Below are 14,795 nucleotides of genomic sequence, written 5' to 3'. Positions count from 1 at the left end.
CTCCCTTGACAAGGAGAAAATTTCCTCTTGGGATTCTTTAACAAATGTTTTCATTGATAGATACAAATGCAACATTCAAGTTGAAACTGACCATAGAGAACTTGAGATGTTAAAACAAAAAGAGAACGATGGGTTCACCTCTTTTTTTCAATAAGTGGAGGGAGACTTCTACTAAAATGGTTGAGGTTCCCACTGAAAAAGAATCTGTGAGGTTGTTCATCAAGAACCTCCAAGAAAAGTATTCAAAGCATCTAAAGTACCAAAGTAACTTGAATACTTTCAAGGCCGTCTATGACATAGGAATTGATATTGAAGACGACCTTGAAAAATAAAAAGCTGCTAGCAACTCCAACAGTGGCTGGAAAGAAAAGAAGAATGACAATCCTTCTTCTTCCAAAACCACCCACTCAAATAATGTTAGTACTATTAACTTAAACGAGGTCTTAGCTATGAACAATTAAGGAAAAAAGAAGCCATTTAGGAGAAACTTCACACCTATTGGCATGAGTTATGACACCGCATTCGATCGCCTTCATGCTAAAGGTCTCATAACTGCTAGTGGACCGTTTGGAGATCCACCAGTCGAAAAGAGGATAGCTAGTTGGAACCCCAACCATAATTGCAAGTATCATCAAGGCAGGGGTCATCTCACTGAAAACTGTTGGAAGTTGAAGGAAGCTATTCAAGACTTAATTGATAGCAATAAACTCCCATTGCCCCCTGCAAGTAAGAAGCCAAGCATCAATAGTGCTCCACTTTCAGACTCCTTGGCAATTTCTGATGAGGAAGGCCACGCGGACCCATCACTCCTCATTAAACCTATTGAAGAAACTCATGCTATCGAAGAAGAGGAGGAAACCTTTTTTGATGCCGTGAGCGATTCTCCTGCCAGAGAACAACCGGCCACTATAATAGAAGTATGGCTTCTCATAAACACAATGAGGGAAGCAATAGACATGTGTCGCGAGGCCCTTGATCATGCAAAGTTGGTACAAAGTAAGCGTGCCACTGAAAAAGTAATGCCCACAAAGACTATTGAGAGAAAACCCTTTTCTCTCAAAGTAGTTGAAACACCAAAAAGGAGTAACAAGGTGTACACACTTATTGGGACTTCTTATGCGAACATGTTTCAAATGCTCTTCAAGAATGGGAAGATCAAACCTCTCGAACCAAGACCATTTGAATCGCTGAAAAGGACATATAGGTTCTATTGTCCCTATCATCAATCAGGAGGGCATTGATGGGATGAAGAACGGTAGGTCGTTGGGCTACCACCCCACCCAATCAAACAAAATTTGTAACTCAACTAACCCCTATAAAGTGTAGTGGTAAGTCAAGGTCGAAGCCAAAGGAATGGAGGTCGAATGCACAATGCCTAAGTCAAGCTATTCCGAAGTCTAGTAGGGGTTTATGGTAGAAACTAGAGCTAAGTTAAGCAATGCAAAAATACTAACCAAATGCAAAGGCACTAGGGGAATGGATCCACATGCATCAACAACGAAGTTCAATCAACTTGGGGATTCAACCAATCAAGTCAAGCAATGTGAGGGAAAACCGAAATTGCAACCAAGAGAGTACATCAAGCTATTCTCCTAGAGGTCTAATTAGCGTCAACTACATCAAACACTAGCTAGGAAACATCACAAGATATCTCAATCGAGTAAATGCAAGCCATAAATCAATGGTCCGTATCAATGTGAACTCACAATGCAATCTAGTGTGAATAATAAGGGTGATCAAGCCTATTCAAGCACACACATGCACAAAGTCAATCAACCAATTTAATCACATTATCAACTCAATCAATTTCCCCCAAATTAATCTCAATTTATCGTCAATACATGCTTCACCACTACCCTAGCAAATAAACTACTCACAATCCATGAAGAACATCAAGATCAAAGCTAAACTAGTCATCATTCCCAAATTCATCAATTGAAATCAAATTGAAACCAACAAATTCAATCAAAATCAATCAAACTATCAATTAACCAAATCAAATAATAATACTAACGAAATTAAACATTAAATTGCATTAAAGAGTAAAGAATCCTTACAAACTTGGTAGAAATCAAATCAAATGTAGCAATCTTCAATCATCAATCATCAAACCCACATTTTCTCTCTCTAAAAATGCTAAGAACTAGTGTTTTTCTCTCTCTAAAATCTAATCTAATCTAATTCTCCCTAATGAAGATCTCCTTCTCTCTCCCTCAAAGGAAAGAAAATAACTATCAATACAAAGAGGAAGTTGGGATTGACGCCCAAAAATAGACCCACGCCGGTGCGGGCGCTCGGAGGAGAGAGAGTGGCGCGCACGGGAACACACCCAGAAAGGTGCGCCCGTACGCGCCTGGCGTGCGGCCACACGCGACAGATGTGCGGCCACACACTTCTCGAGTGCGCCCGCACATCGCTGCTGCTTCCTTCTCTTCTTCTTCGTCCTAGCTCATACGGTGCACACATCCTAGATGATGGTGATGGAGGACAAGGTAGGCATGAACTTTCTTGAATTTCTTGAAGAATATAAGCCATGAAAAGAGCATAAACAAGGCCTTGAAGCATGCTCCTTGGATCCCCCTTTGACTTGAAACTTCTTGCACAAGCTTTAGGCATGAAAATCAATGGAAGACCATGGAGAGGAAGCTCGGGAATCCTTGGAAAATCAATCACAACCTACAATCAAAGGATAAAAGGCAAATAAAAGGGAAAAATAGCAAGTAAACTAGAAAATGCATAAAATAGAGAAACTAACTACAAAAAGCATGAAATGAAGAAAACTAGAATAAAATTAAGGAAAACTAAAGAAAAGAGAGATAAAATGAAATAAAATTCATCCAAAAAGGGACTAAATGAGTGCCATAAATGTCACTCATCAAATTCCCCCAAGCTAAACTTTTGCTCATCCTCGAGCAAAACAAAGCAAGAAAGATGGAGGACGAAAATTTTATTGAAAAAGAAAAAGAAAGACTCAAGATAAGAATATACACTAATACTCACTGTCGTAGGAATCACGGTTGTTTTTAGCTACAACAAGCCCTTTAAACCCCAAAGTCGCCTATGAGGACGAGTGAGGTCTCGTAAGGGTATCCTAAGAGTTTGACCCATAACTCTCCACCAAACATCAATGAGGCAAACCATGAAAAGGAAGGAAAATAAAATGAAAACAAACCTTTGCGAAATGAACTAACATAAAGACTATAATGCAAATGAATGACAATCTTTCTCAAGTAGTTAAGGTATGCACTTTTCAAGATATCTAAGGTTGATTGAAACATAGGGTATGCTAGGCGTAGGAACTAGTCATCACAATCCACGTTCATCCCAAACAATCTTACCGCGTTCTCCCCACTAGTCTCAAATCTCCCCTTAGTGAGTGTCCCAATGATTCCTCGAAGGAACCGGAAAAAGAATTATTTTTAGGCTACTCGACATTCTTGACTATGCATCCCCTTTCCTTAGGCAATGACCCATGATGCCCTCCCCCGAATAGTGACTCAACTATCTAGGTCGAAAGGTCTTTCCCCAAGGTTGTAACGTAAGGCAATAAGGGTGAAGGTAGGCTAAAAATTTGAAATTTGGTGATTTTCCTAATAGTGAAGCAAACAACGGGCCCTTTCTTAGAATCACAATCAAGTAAACACCAATCCAAACAAAAATACTCACTCCCCAAAGCTTATTCAAAGCTATAGATCACAAAGATATACACAAAAAGCGTATGCGCGTCTCCCCCAAGCTAAAATGGAGCATTGTCCTCAATGCTTAGAAGGAGAAAAGAATACATCAAAATATGTTTGAATTTTACTACTTTACAATTTTTTTTTTTTTTTTTTGTTTTGATTTGCTTTTACTTGAATTTGCAATGTCCTTGCCTTTTACTTAATTCGGCCGGCTTTTTCTATAATGCAATTCATTAATCCATGCCTTTTATGAAGTAGGACGGCTTTTTCTCAAACATTTGACATTATTCACAAAGAAAATGAAATCACAAACATGCATTCATAGAAACCAAAATTCCAACCTATTCACCACAAACCCCATCTCAAATGATCATATTGCTTCACAAAAACCAAGAAAATTTAGAAAATGAAACAAAAGGTCAAATAACTAAAGATGTGGCTTGAAAAGAAGGGATAAGGTTCAAATGGTTGCAAGAAGGCAAATGTAAACCCAAAAATAAAGAAAATAACAAAATATAACAAAAATGAAAAAAAATACCACCCCGAAAAATGTGCCTTTGTCCTTCCTAGATAGTTCGGTCTCGGGTTTGAGAATCATACATCAAGCTTTATTAGATTAGGTTTGCATAGTCAAGGATCCACGCTGCTCATACAAGAAATGTTGAAGGCTTGAAAAACAAGTAATCTCACAAGGATGTGGCAAAAACTCACTAATGGTGTCAAATTGACTATAGGGAGCAACTACCAACATGCCACAAACAAGTAGAATCCGGCTTCATGATCCTCCTAGTTCAAACCAACTACCCTAGCATACACCTATCCTAGAGTCAACCGAACATAGTCTCAAACCGTGCATACCGTTACAACCTAGGAAGAAAATCATGAAAAGACAAGTCCAATGTAGAAAGTTCATGTCATAAGAAAAGGGAAAAATAAATCCTCAAAATCACATCAAAAATGAAAAGAAAAATAAAGGAAAGTAAAAGAAAAAGGAAAATAAAAGAAAATTAAAGAAAAGAGATGGAGACATAGAAAAGGAAATATAGGAGAAATAGCATGCAATGGACTAGAAAGCGAGTTAAACACATAAAATTCCCAATCGACAAACAAGTGATCGATCGACATCAACGTCATCGATCCCAAACACATTACGTGTTAACAAGCATCCATCCTCGAACCATTCAACTTCTCCTAAACTAGTCTTATTCTATGCAACCAAGAAAAATAAAGAGAAAAATAAGAAAGGTCTCACCGGGCATCCAAGCTTAGCAAAGTAAACGAAGTAAGTAGAAACCACCTCGTTGCATTCCAAAAACAAAAGCTTCTTCAAGAAACCAAGTGAGAAAAAGAAAATAAAAGAATCTATATACAAAGAAAATTGTCAGTAACTTCCAAATGAAATTAGCCGAAAATTCGGCAGCATAACGACAGTAAATGAAAAATATATATCAGAGACAGTGAAACATCAGGAAACATCATCATCAACAAGAATCGTCAGAATAACAGCAGAGCTGATAGATAGGGAACAGAGTAAGTCATCATCAGAGAAATCAGCAGAGAAAAATATCACAGAGACATCAGATCAGAAAGAGGACATGGAGGCTAAGAAGGAATAATGCTAAATGAACCACTAGCAAGGAGGAAGACATGCAAACCACAACCAACCTAAACCAAACCCCCCAAGCTAGAAAGAGCTACCCCTCCCCCAAGCTAAACCCAACCATAGCGAAAACATGAAACATAATCATAAAACATGCAAACGGAGAGGGGTAGCCAACATGGCTCACTCAGAACTAAAGTAGGGGGTATAACTAGAGCTCCCCCCACCCGTGGAAACAACCTCCGTACCATTAGCCCTACCTAACCTCCTAAGGGCATAAGTAGCAAAATACTCAGACCAATCATCCAAAACGGGGGGGCCCAAACGACCCCACCTCCCCTCAGTCTCAGGGGAAGGGAAAGGAGCAGGGTTAGCTGGATCATAAGTCCAGTCACACCCTCCCGGCCTCTTGTAATCATAATCCCCCTAGAGGTCCCACGAATGGCACTATGTGCCATATGTGGGCCCTCCCAATAGGGATAGCAGAGACGGGGCCCCACCGCCTTGTCGTAAGGCTCCCACTGTGGGATAGGGCCCTCTTGGACCGGGAGGTATGGGTAGTTCACATAAGGCTCAATATCTCCCCTAGAAACATGATAATCATACACCCTCCTAACATGATAATCATAGCTACCCTCCAAACAACCATTCCCCATAGAAGAGGAAGAAGACAAGGCAAAAGTAAGGGCATCAATCTTTTCATGCAAGCTAGACAAGTCATGCAAGGAAGGAGATGAAGGAGAAAGAGAAGTAGGAGAAGAAGTACTAGGGTTACCCCCCTTAGATAATGAGGCCTTAGACCTTGGATGAGCATTTCCCGAAGGAGGCATGGAAACTCGACGAAAAGAACTTGGAATATCTCGCTTGGGCGGCTTCCAAGGGTAGGGTGAATTTTTGTCCCTCACCATAGATCCTTCATAGGGGATAAGGCACCAATCGGTAGTCCTTGACACTTTCCAAATGAACAAATCATCCATGATGGTGCGCTCAATGAACTTTTGGTTGATCAAGGCAAACGTGCCAACAAGCAAGACGAAGACTTCTCTCTTGGGTCCCTAATCTCCTTAAGATTCCCAATCTTGGATGCATACTTCTTGTTAAGTGACAACACAATGATGGTAATCATACCCCCTATTTGTATGCTCCCCGAGAGAAAGAAGCCGTCCCTAATGTCGATGAAACGGTTGAGCAAGTGCCTTGCAAAGTCGATCACCTCCACTTCATCATCCTTGGGTTGACTTGCCAACCATAACCAACTTAGTTGTTCTTGAGACATGGCTCCAAGAGATTCCTTGGAGAAAAATGCATAAGTAAGGATGCGGCTAAAATAGCGCATTGCACCATGGACTATTGAGGCCGACTTTGAAGATTGAGCACAATAAGCGTCTTCATTAGAAATGCTATCCCACCAATCATCTTCGTCGTACTTATGGTCGTGATGAAGAGTTTCATAAGCCGGATAAATCAAAGGCACACCCTCGATCGGCTCCGGGAAATGGAACATCTTGTTGAAGAATGATAGGGGAATAGTATAATCCTCATTGAACACTTGGAAAGATAGTGTGGGATATTCATTGTCGTTGTTACTCGTGTGCACATCGAGAGATGATAGAAATTCATATGTGAGCCTTGCAAATGTGGGAGCACTAAGATCGTGGAATTGCTCAAGGCCCAAATTCCGAGCTAACATTCGGACATCATCGTCGATCCCTAGAAGGGTGGTGGTATCATGATCATAAAATCTCGTAGAATATAATTTCCTTGATGATAGACTCTCAAATCGCTCCCAATGCTTTTGGACCTTAAACTTGATGCCGTATGTTTCCTTGATGGTGGAAGGTGGATCAATGGTTCCTCTTGAATTTGTAACCTTGGTACGCTTTGCTTGCCTTGAACCACCTATCTACAAAATAAAGGACAAAGAGAATGGCTTCAAAAATAGGAATAGTATGCCAAAAATTAATCATGAATATGGGAAAAAATAAAGTGTAAAATATTCAAAGAATGAGGCAAAAATTCAATAAAGTTGAATAATGCATAATCAAAGCATCACAATTGACACAAATATTACCCCAAATCACAATTAATAGAAGCAACAATATACTTATATTACCAACAAACTATTATCTCCATTATCACCATCAACATCAACAAAATACCCTAAAACTAATCATATGAAAATCCAACAAAATTCATGCCAAAACTCATAATATGCTCAAATAATATCATCATCATAATTAAATCTCACAAAACCAACATCAACATTTCCATAGACATCAGCATTAGAACAAGTAGTGGTAACAATGGTGATGGGAGAGTGAGGGTAGTACTAATCATGCTCAAAGCCTCATGAGGTATAAAAATTGAAACTTTATCACATAAAACATGCAATTATACTCTCAATTGATAGGAGATCACAAGAATTAAGCAAGAAAACACTACTACACATAAACATCTCCAACAATCATACCAACAACTTCCAATTGAAAAATACCCAAAATTTTCAAACTAGGAGTGAGAAAATTACCTTTAATGATGTATAATGAAGACTTGAGTATCAAAGTAGTGAGAATTATGGAGATTTTGATGTAGAAAGATGAAAAACAATATGATGAAGATGAAATATAACTATGAGCAACCCCAATAGATCTATGAAGGAAGTAGAATGAAGTAGGGGAGAGAGAGAAGGAAAATCGGGCTTAAAAGAGGAGGGAAAACAAACCCTCGTACACCCAGCTAGGTGCGGCCGCACATGGGAGATGTGCGCCCGCACAGAGCTCGTGTGCGCCCGCACAGATACTGCAGTTTTTCCTCCGAATTTCATCCTCCCTCACCTAGTGCGCACACCCCCTATGATGGTCATGGGGAACCATATAGGCAGTAGCTACACTTCATATTGGAGAGTGAAAAACATGAAAATCATGAAAATAAACACAAGTACTCACCATCCTCCATACTTACCCACTTTTCCAACCTAAGAATTAGGACAAGTTTACCTCAAAATTGGCATCAAAATTGTTGGAAATTAACTCAAACCAACCTACAACATCAAACACAACAAGATTAAATCACAAAAACTCCATCAAAACATAAAGAAAAATCAAAAGAAAAAGGAGAAAAAGTTAGAAAACACGGGTTGCCTCCCGTGAAGCGCTTATTTTAGAGTCTTAAGCTAGACATCCTCCACCTCTTTCAAGGTGGATCATAGAGAGTCATATCATGGATGACCCCCACAAATACTCCATCATAATACCGCTTGAGCCTATGTCCGTTAACCTTAAAAGTCCTCGAAAAGTCCAAAGGAGAAATTTCAATGGAGCCATTTGAGAACACCTCTTGAACAACAAAAGGACCGGTCTAACGAGACATCAATTTTCCAGGGAAAAGCCTCATTTTAGAATTGAAAAGGAGCACCTTATCCCCCGGAACAAACTCTTTCTTCTCAATGAGCTTATCATGCACCTCCTTAGTTCTAGCTTTATACAAGCTAGCACAATCATATGCATCCAACCGAAGCTCTTCTAACTCATGTAAGTCCAACCAACGTTGCTCACCCGCACTAGCCAAATCAAATTGATCTTCTTAATAGCCCAATGAGTGCGGTGCTCAAGCTCAACCGGAAGGTGACAAGACTTCTCATAAACCAAGCGATAAGGAGTGGTACCAATAGGAGTCTTGAAAGCCGTTCTATACGCCCACAAGGCATCATCTAGCTTATTTGCCCAATCTTTCCTACTCCTTGCAACCGTCTTCTCAAGAATCAACTTAATTTGACGATTTGATACCTCAACTTGCCCATTGGTTTGAGGGTGATAAGGAAGACCAAATCTTTGGTTCACTCCATGCTTCTTCAACATCTTCCGGAAAGCATAGTGCACAAAATGGGAGCCATTATCACTTATAACCGCTTTGGGGATGCCAAACCTAGGGAATATTATCTTTTTGAACAATTTCATCACCACTTTATGGTCATTAGTTGGAGAAGCAATGGCTTCCACCCACTTTGAGACATAGTCAACGGCAACAAGAATATATTGATTCCCATAAGAAGATGGAAAAGGACCCATAAAATCTACACCCCAAACATCAAATATTTCCAACTCAAGTATTGGTTGTTGGGGCATCTCATTCCTTCTTGAAATATTCCCGGTCCTTTGGCATTGGTCACAACTTTTGACATACTCCCAAGAATTCTTGAAGAGGTTAGGCCACCATAATCCACATTGAAGCACTTAAGAGGCCGTTCTTGAAATACCCATATGACCACCACTAGGATCCGAGTGGCACATCTTCAAAACATTAGGTATTTCCTCATTTGGCACACACCAGCGCAACAATCCATCCACACCTCTTTTATAAAAGATTGGCTCATCCCAAACATAGTGCCTAGCTTCTCTCTTGAGCTTCCTCCTTTGATTGTTGGAAAAGGAAGGAGGGAACTCCCCACAAGCAAGAAAATTCACCAAATCGGCAAACCAAGGGAGCTCCTTCACATTGATAACATATAATGAATCATCCAACATCCGGTCCTCTATAGGGGATTCATCATCTCGAACTTGAAAATCCTCAAGTCTAGACAAATGATCCGGAACAACATTTTCCGCACCTTTTTTATCCCGGATCTCAAGATCAAAAGATTGAAGCTCAAGGACCCAACGAATCAACCTCGGTTTGGATTCCTTTTTTCCAAAGAGATACTTCAAAGCCGCATGATCAGTGAAGACTATAGTCTTAGACCCCAACAAATAACAACGAAATTTCTCAAAAGAATGAACAATAGCCAAGAATTCCTTTTCTGTTGTTGTGTAATTTCTTTGAGCACCATTGAGGGTCTTCGACATATAATAGATGACATGGAGCTTTTTGTCAATTCTTTGACCCAACACACCTCCTATGGCCGTATCACTTGCATCACACATAAGCTCAAATGGCAAATCCCATCTAGGGGCTTGGACAATAGGAGTAGAAGTCAAAGCTTTCTTCAATCTATTAAAAGCTTCCAAACAAGCATCATCAAAGACAAAATCAACATCTTTTTGGAGAAGATCATTTAAAGGCTTAGCAATGAGAGAAAATTCTTTGATAAACCTTCTATAAAACCCAGCATGACCCAAAAACGATCTTACTCCTTTCACATTAACCGGAGGGGGCAACTTCTCTATCACCTCAATCTTAGCTTTGTCAACTTCAATGCCTTTATGAGAAATCTGATGGCCTAGCACAATCCCTTCTTCTACCATGAAGTGGCATTTTTCCCAATTAAGCACAAAATTGACCTTTTCGCATCTCTCAAGACATTTTTCAAGATTTTTGAGGCATTCCTCAAATGAAACACCTCCCACGGAAAAATCATCCATGAAAACTTCCATTTCTTCTTCAAGCATGCCCCCGAAAATGCTCATCATACACCTTTGAAAGGTCGCTGGAGCACTACACAATCCAAAGAGCATTCTTCTATATGCAAAAGTACCATAGGGGCATGTGAAGGTTGTCTTTTCTTGATCCTCGGGATGAATAGGAATTTGAAAGAATCCCGAATATCCGTCAAGGAAGCAATAGAATTTGTGCCTAGTCAATCTTTCGAGCATTTGGTCAATAAAAGGGAGAGGGAAGTGATCCTTTTTAGTTGATGTGTTTAGACGTCTATAGTCTTTACACATCCTCCAACCGGTGACCGTTCTAGTTGGAATGAGTTAACCTTTCTCATTCTCAACTACGGTCATACCCCCCTTTTAGGAACAACATGCACGGGGGAGACCCACCTTGAGCTTGAAATGGGGAATATGATTCCCGCATCCAAAAGCTTGGTGATCTCTTTCTTGACTACTTCTCCCATTTGGGGATGTAGCTTCCTTTGTCGTTCAATAGAAGGTAGGGTGCCTTCCTCAAGTGTTATGTGGTGTGTACACAAGGCGGGGCTTATGCCTTTAAGATCATCAATTGTGTACCCTAAAGCACCTTGGTGCTTTCTCAAAACACCACATAATGCTTGAGCTTGGCTCTCACTCAAGGATGCACTGACAATAACGGGATATGTAGAATTAGGGCCTAAGAATTCATACCTAAGGTGTGATGGTAGAGGTTTGAGCTCTACCATGGGAACACCTTTACCTTCTTTGGTTGAGGCCACTTGCAAAGCATCTTGACTTGATATCCCCATACAAATTTCTTCTTCACTCCCTATATTGCCTCCATCAAGCAAATTTTCATACAATTGCACTTCCTTGCTTGGGATACCTATCTTTTCCTTATTCAACAAAACACACTCAAGAGGATCATTAGATGTGAGCAAGTGCTCATGCATGGAATTCACAATTATCAAGCACTTCAACTCTCATGCAATTCTCAAATGAAGAAGAGGGATATTTCATTCCTTCATTCAAGTCAAATTCAACTACCTCATCTCCAATCTTAAGAGAAATCTTAGCACTTTTAACATCTATCATAGCCCCCGATGTAGCAAGGAAAGGTCTACCTAAGATGATAGGTATTGTAGCATCTTCATCCATATCCAACACTACAAAATCAACCGGAATAACAAATTTCCCAACCCTTAAAGGCACATCTTCTACCTTTCCCTTAGGAATCTTGATCGACCTATCGACTAATTGCAAGGTAATCTTGGAAGGTAAAAGTTCTCCTAGACCTAATCTTTGATAAACCGAATATGGCATAAGGCTAACACTAGCTCCTAAATCACATAAGGCATTATCAATTTGGGTCTTGTTAATAGCACAAGGGATGGAAAAATTTCCGGGATCCTTCAACTTAGGAGCCATCTTGTTCATGATAATTGCACTACAATGTTCGGTAAGGCTAATTGTCTCCATCATATCACAAGTCCTTTTTCCACTCAAAATCTCCTTAAGGAACTTAGCATAGTTTGGCATTTGTTAAACAACATCGGTGAAAGGAAGAGTTAGATGAAGTTGCTTAAGCATCTCTACAAATTTCCCAAATTGCTCATCCAACTTATGTCTATTATATCTTTGGGGATAGGGAAGCCTTGGTTTGCAAACCTCTTTCTCTTTCTCTATCACCTTCTCTACTCGTTCCTCATCAACATTTTCACTCAAAGGACATTCATCACCTTCAACTTCAATGGGACTCTTACTAGTACTCTCTCTAGCAACACTCTTCTTAGGCACACCTCCCTTAAGGACTCTACCACTTCTAGTAACTATGGCATCCATAGGGTTCCTAGAATCTAGACTAGGTGGAGTCAAAGAAGAAGAGTTTGCATATTCTTTGAACACGCTAGTCAAGTGAGAAAGTTTTTCACTTAAATCCTTGTTATAAGCCAACATGTAATTAAACTTCTCTTCATTCAACGCCATATAAACTTCCAAAGTTTTGGCTTGTTTCTCAATGACACTTTCCAAAAATTCCCTAGAAGAAAATGATTGATCATAGGAATTATCACTTATACTTTTAGCATTAGGAACTAAATCAATTGGGGAACCTCTTTGAAAATATCCCCTAGTTTGATTTTGGCTCCTTTGTCGACCATGGTTATCATAATTAACCTTGATTATGATCTCCATGTCTATGGCCATGACCATGACCATTACAACCATGATGGTTATAGTTACCATGTATCCCTTGGTATCCATGATTTCTACAACCTCCATTTTGGTTATAATCATCATGATCATTATGATAATTCCTATTTCCAACATTCCTTTGAACATCAATTCTAGGTTCACAAACATAATTATTGATATAATTCACATGTTCCATTTCACTTCCATCACATTCATTACAAGGAACATTTGGGCACATAGAAGCATTATGATTATTCATTCCACACAATTCACACGGCCAACATTCCACAATCATGCAACAAGAAGAAAGATTAGAGTTAGAGTTAGAAGGTGTACCTCTCCCCTTAATTTGGGAGGGAAGAATTGGAGCTTGGGAAGGGGGTTTCTCAAGCTTTTCTTTAAGAGACATAACTTCTTTCCCTAAATCCGCAATCAAAGTAGTCAAATCATTGATGGCACTAAGTTGTTCAATTGAGTAACCCTTGTTTGTTGGTTCTCTCTCCACTTCTTGCCAATTCATGTAATGACGAACCACTTCATCAATTGCATCAACCACTTCTTCTTCCGTTTTGTTCATGATTGGGCCTCCGGCTCCGGCATCCAAACTTGCTCTCCCATGAGAACTCAACCCACCATAGAAGATATGTATGATTTGATAGGTAGGAATCCCATAGTGTGGACACTCCCTTTGATAATCCTTAAATCTTTCCCATGCCTCATAGAGACTTTCATTTGGCTTTTGCTTGAACCCTTGAATCAAAGCTCTTGCCTCCGCCGTCTTCTTTTGAGGATAGAAACGGAACAAGAAAGCTTTGGTGACATCATCCCAAGTTCTCAAAGAATTGGGCTTCACTTCCTTATCTAGCCATTCCAAAGATCTTCCTATGAGAGAGAAAGGGAACAACTTAAGGCGGATAAATTCTTGAGATACTCCATTGACCTTGATTGTGTTACAATATTTTTCAAACTCCTTAAGATGGTTTAATGGGCTCTCGTTCTTTGCCCCACTATATTGTCTCCTCTCAATTAGGGTGATCATTGCCGGCCGAATTTCAAAGTCAATTTCCGATGTTGTAGGTGGAGCTATGCCGCTCTCATACCTATATGCACCATGCACTCCTAGTTCCTTCAAGGCAACTCTTGAATTTCCTCCCATGGCTTGGGATCTATGCACACAAAACTCAAAGAAAATAGTAGTAGCACAGCTACAAGTGTAGCCTAAAGTGTAAAATCTTTTTGTATTTTGCAAATAAAGTGAAATAGACTCAACAACAACATGCACTCAAAGCACCATTCCCCGGCAACGGCGCCATTTTGATGGGATGAAGAACGGTAGGTCGTTGGGCTACCACCCCACCCAATTAAACAAAATTTGTAACTCAACTAACCCCTATAAAGTGTAGTGGTAAGTCAAGGTCGAACCCAAAGGAATGGAGGTCGAATGCACAATGCCTAAGTCAAGCTATTCCGAAGTCTAGTAGGGGTTTATGGTAGAAACTAGAGCTAAGTTAAGCAATGCAAAAATACTAACCAAATGCAAAGGCACTAGGGGAATGGATCCACATGCATCAAAAACAAAGTTCAATCAACTTGGGGATTCAACCAATCAAGTCAAGCAATGTGAGGGAAAACCGAAATTGCAACCAAGAGAGTACATCAAGCTATTCTCCTAGAGGTCTAATTAGCGTCAACTACATCAAACACTAGCTAGGAAACATCACAAGATATCTCAATCGAGTAAATGCAAACTATAAATCAATGGTCCGTATCAATGTGAACTCACAATGTAATCTAGTGTGAATAATAAGTGTGATCAAGCCTATTCAAGCACACACATGCACAAAGTCAATCAACCAATTTAATCACATCATCAACTCAATCAATTTCCCCCAAATTAATCTCAATTTATCGTCAATACATGCTTCACCACTACCCTAGCAAATAAACTACTCACAATCCATGAAGAACATC

The 14,795-nt window shown here is 39.8% G+C and overlaps 1 non-coding gene across 1 annotated transcript; it reads left to right on the top strand.

Annotated features, from left to right (window-relative positions):
• Window positions 1–13,489: 13,489 nt before the first annotated feature.
• LOC145590343 (small nucleolar RNA R71) lies at window positions 13,490–13,595 on the top strand. The gene has a single exon (XR_014101966.1). It is a non-coding gene; the product is annotated as a small nucleolar RNA R71 (small nucleolar RNA).
• Window positions 13,596–14,795: the final 1,200 nt, after the last annotated feature.

This window comes from Chenopodium album, chromosome 17, assembly GCF_948465745.1.
Source record: "Chenopodium album chromosome 17, dcCheAlbu1.1, whole genome shotgun sequence".
Classification (NCBI taxonomy): domain Eukaryota; kingdom Viridiplantae; phylum Streptophyta; class Magnoliopsida; order Caryophyllales; family Amaranthaceae; genus Chenopodium; species Chenopodium album.
The sequence above is the reverse complement of the archived record's forward strand: the minus strand, read 5'-3'. Positions and strand labels throughout refer to the sequence as shown.